Source organism: Hyaena hyaena, unplaced genomic scaffold, assembly GCF_003009895.1.
Source record: "Hyaena hyaena isolate Hyena2069 unplaced genomic scaffold, ASM300989v1 scaffold_137, whole genome shotgun sequence".
In the NCBI taxonomy this organism is placed as follows: Eukaryota; Metazoa; Chordata; class Mammalia; order Carnivora; family Hyaenidae; genus Hyaena; species Hyaena hyaena.
The window spans coordinates 2,954,397-2,958,624 of record NW_024080769.1 but is presented as its reverse complement, the minus strand read 5'-3'; positions in this window follow the sequence as shown (position 1 = coordinate 2,958,624).

Genomic DNA, 4,228 nt, shown 5'->3' with positions numbered 1-4,228 from the left:
AACAGCGGCTGCTCCCCCTCTACTTGGCCCAAACTCCGAAGACCATGACCTGAGCCGAAGTCAGATGCTTAACTGACTGAGCCACCCAGGGGCCCCTCAAACTCTGAAGACCACATCAAGGCTTAGGCATGGACCACGTGATCTACACACGGGACGCCCTCCTTGGCGTGCACAGGCCCTGGTACCACATCTCCCCCTCCCCTCAGAGCTGTCTGCCCCTAAAACTCTCCTCACCTATCCAAGCCTGCCTCTTCCTTGTAGGCCAGCTCAGAGCCATGACCTCCCCGGCATCTGCCCAGCTCACGGGACACAGGAGAACTTCACAGAACTGCCACCACCCTTCCTCATCCTGAGGGTCTGCGCTTGCCCCGAAGCGTCCCGTTCCTGCAGCTCTGTTCTCAGACCTAGTTATTCTAGACGCATTTTTATCTGTTTGGCCCTACCCTAAATTGCTAAGATCGGGGTCTGGCTTGCCAAGTGGGGAGACAAAAGTAAAAATCCACAGGGGGATATTCGGTGATGGGCAGGAGATTGGCAGATAAGAGCTAGGCCTTTTCTCCTTCCATCAGAACACTCAGCTCACCTAAAAACACGTCAGGTCCTCCCGTGGCTTCCGGGGGAGCAACCCAGTGTCTTCTCTCCAAAACTCTACACACAAGGCCCTGGGCTTGTGTGGCAGGAGTGCCACCTGGTGGCCACTTTGGAAGAAAGGGGAGGCTCAGCATAGACTGTGGGTAGATACACACACAGACTCCCAAGCTTTTCTGGAGACAAACTCCTCCCTCCACCCCACCACGTCCCCACCCCCACCCACATCTCTGAGCCTCTATTCTCCATGCCCGAGGCCTGTGGCACAGCAGGATCTTGTGCCAGTCATGTGGAACCCACCCCGACTAACAGTCTCCTGACTAGATCTGGCTGAGGGGTCAAAGAGCATGTCCCAGCATGGCCCGTGACCCAAGTTAAGCAAGGCCCTGCCCCAGCCCAGGCCTCCATTTCTTTGTTTACAAAATGAGAAAGAGAAGCTATCCTTCTGGTCTCCCTCCAATCTAGACCAGAGATAGACCAAACTTTCTCGTTCTACTTTCTGCGTTTCCTTGTGTGTAGATTGAAACAAATATGCTTTTAAAACGGTCTCTGCAAGACAGGTGTCCCAGGTCCCTCCCAGCTCTGATGTGTCACCTGAGCCTGCTGGGGCCACCTGGATGAAAAGAAACACAGGCAGACATGTGATCTCCCACAAACCGTTCACGTTCTTTTGTAGATAGTGATCTAAGAACTCAATTCTTGACTCTTGGAGGTCATTCAGTCCAACCTGGGAGCCCCTCACGGCAGCCTAGATGGCAGTCTTACATACCCCTTACATACCCCTGGAGATGATGAGCTCACTCCCAAGGCATTTTACTTAGCTCTCATTAAGCCATCTCCCTCGGGAGAAGACTCTTGCCCAGTGGTCCTAAATGTGTCCTCTGAGGCCACACATACCATGTCTAATCCCTTTTCCTGGGATACAGCCAGGGGATTTCAATAGGGAATTTCAGCAGAGGTCCTGCCCTTCTAAAGCTACTCTTTTTTCAGGGCAAAGAACCCCAATTCCAACTAGGTCCCTCATGGGGCTTCGCTTGTTCTCTGTGATCCTCGTTGATTCCTAGGACATCAGCAGTCAGTCATGTAACCAATTTCTACAGAGAAGCTCTTAGGTGCTGGGCAGCCTGGCTGTGTCCATCTCCTTCATCTACTTTTCTTTTTTAATAAGTAAGCTCTACACCCAATGTAGGGCTTGAACTCACAAACCTAAGATCAAGAGTTGCATGCTTTCTTGGGGCACCTGGGTGGCTCAGTCAGTTAAGTGTCCAACTTCAGCTCAGGGAATGATCTCACAGTTTGTGGGTTCAGGCCCTGCATCGGGCTCTGTGCAGACAGCTCAGAGCCTGGAGCTTGCTTCGGATTCTATGTCTCCCTCTCTCTCTGACCCTCCCCCGCTGGTGCACTCTCTCTCTCTCAAAAATGAATAAACATTTTTTTAAAAATTAAACAAAGAGTTACACGCTCTCCTGACTGAGCCAGCTGGGCATCCCTGTGTCCATCTCCTTCAAAAATAGCACGCTGGTGGCAGATCAGAACACAAGATTTAGAGGAGAGGCTGAGTAGTAAAGGGTTGGAAGACTGATTTCCCTCCTGACTACAGCCCCACCCTCCACCCCCAAAGGCACTGCCTTATTGGGCTGAGATACCAGGCTGCTAAATCCTATTGATTGTAGCCCAGGGTCATCCTTGGGCCAATTCCCACCCATTAGCAGTGGCTTTCTGGAACACAGCTGAGAAACAGAGTCTGAATCTGGGCTTAGGAGGGGGGAAATGAGAACCCATCCTGCATGAGAGCAACTGGTTTTCTGGTCCCCACCACAGGACCTCAGGTTGTCCCTATTCCTGTCCCTCTTGTAAGGGTTGCCCTGACTCCATCAGTCATCTAGAACATTCACCAGCCCAGCTCGGGGTGCCCTTCCATCTCTGATTTACACAGTCAATATCTACTTCTATAAACTGAGAGGAAATGTCAAACAGGACACAAGCGAGACTCCAAGAGATTGGGCTGTCTGTGGAAAAGACCTAACTCTCAGCCAGTCTCACTGATTCCCCTCCAGGACCCGGGCTGCCACTTCCTGGAGGCCAGGAGCAGGTCCCACAGTGCCTCTGAGTGGCTTCTGAGTCCGGCAGCCAGGCCCCAGGCCCCAGGTGTGCACATGGATGGCCTCGTGCTGAAACGCTCCCACCCCAGTCCTAGAAAGGTCGGTTTCCCAGCATACACACATCCTGTTACAAGAGGAAGCACTCCTCAGTAAATGGGGTAATATCTACCTCTCAGGGTTGTTAGGAGGTTCAGCTGAGATGGCATCTGTGAGTACCCAGCTCGATGACTGGCAAAGAGAGGCTGCTTGCCAGATGAGTACTACCCTACTGGACTGCTGTCAGCCACTTTGCAGAGGTGCGGTCCGGCAGTGCCTGGGTCTCTGCACAACGCATCACAAGCACCCAGAGAGCTGAACGCTGTCATCAGCAACTGCAGAGCCTGAAGGAGCCAGACAGGGCGGGTCCAGGGAAACCAGGGGCATAGCCAAGCCGACCCAACCCCCACCCAGGCCCAGAGGGGGGTTGGGGAGGCTGGGCAAGCACACAGAGGCGTAAATAACCCCCCCGACATTCTCACCAGACGTTCCGTGCCACAACGCGTAGCAGAAGTGACAAGAGGCCAGCTCAGGGTAGGGCTCTGAGAGCTTGGTCTGGGGCCCAGGCCAGATGGGGCTGGGGCGAGGAGCAGAACTGGGGCCCATGTGCCCAGCAAGCTGTGCCAGCCCAGCCCATGCCAGCCCAGCCAAATTTGAGTTATATCAGGAGAAGGGATCTGTTCAGAAAACTCACCCATCTCTGCATATTTACATATTCTATTTTGGGGTCTCTTCCTTTTTTTTCCCCTTAGCTTCCTAGAAAAGTTCTCGTGATCAATTCCAACTTCACCTCCGCTGAACCGCAAAAGCTCACTCTCAGCCCCATCTCCCCTCCAACAGCCAGCCAGCCCCTCTCCAGCTCCCCTCCTGCAGGTGGGGTTCTCCAGAGTTCTCTGCCCTCCCTGCCTCTGCTGCCCCTACCTATTCAGGCCTCAAACCCTGCCACGGTTTTCTGCTTCCACTATAACATCTCCGTAAGGTCACTATGCTCAAGTCAGCAAGTCCAAGGTCAGCCCTGGCTGCTAGGTCTCAGCACAGCAGCTCACAGCACTGACCGTGCCCTTTGTCCAGTTCCTTCCATTCCAGCAGCTTTGATGATTGCTGGTGTCGCCTTCCCAGAAACGGTGGAGACCCCCCCCCTTCCGTGTTCCACGGTCACCAGTCACCATCCCTATAAAGTCTAACTCCTTAGTGGGTGTCCGTTGCCTGCTACCCATCCCTGAAAAGCTGAATTCCCTTCTCACAGGACACGGGCTGAGTCTTCAACCCAAGACTTCTTGATCATGATCTCTAACTTAAGAAACACCCACTGTTCGGGGCGCCTGGGTGGCTTAGTCGGTTAAGCGTCCGACTTTCACTTAGGTCGTGATCTCGCGGTTCGTGGGTTCGAGCCCCGCGTCGGGCTCTGTGCTGACTGCCAGCTCAGAGCCTGGAGCCTGTTTCAGAGTCTGTGACTCCCTCTCTCTCTGACCCTCCCCTGCTCACGCTGTCTCTCTCTCTCT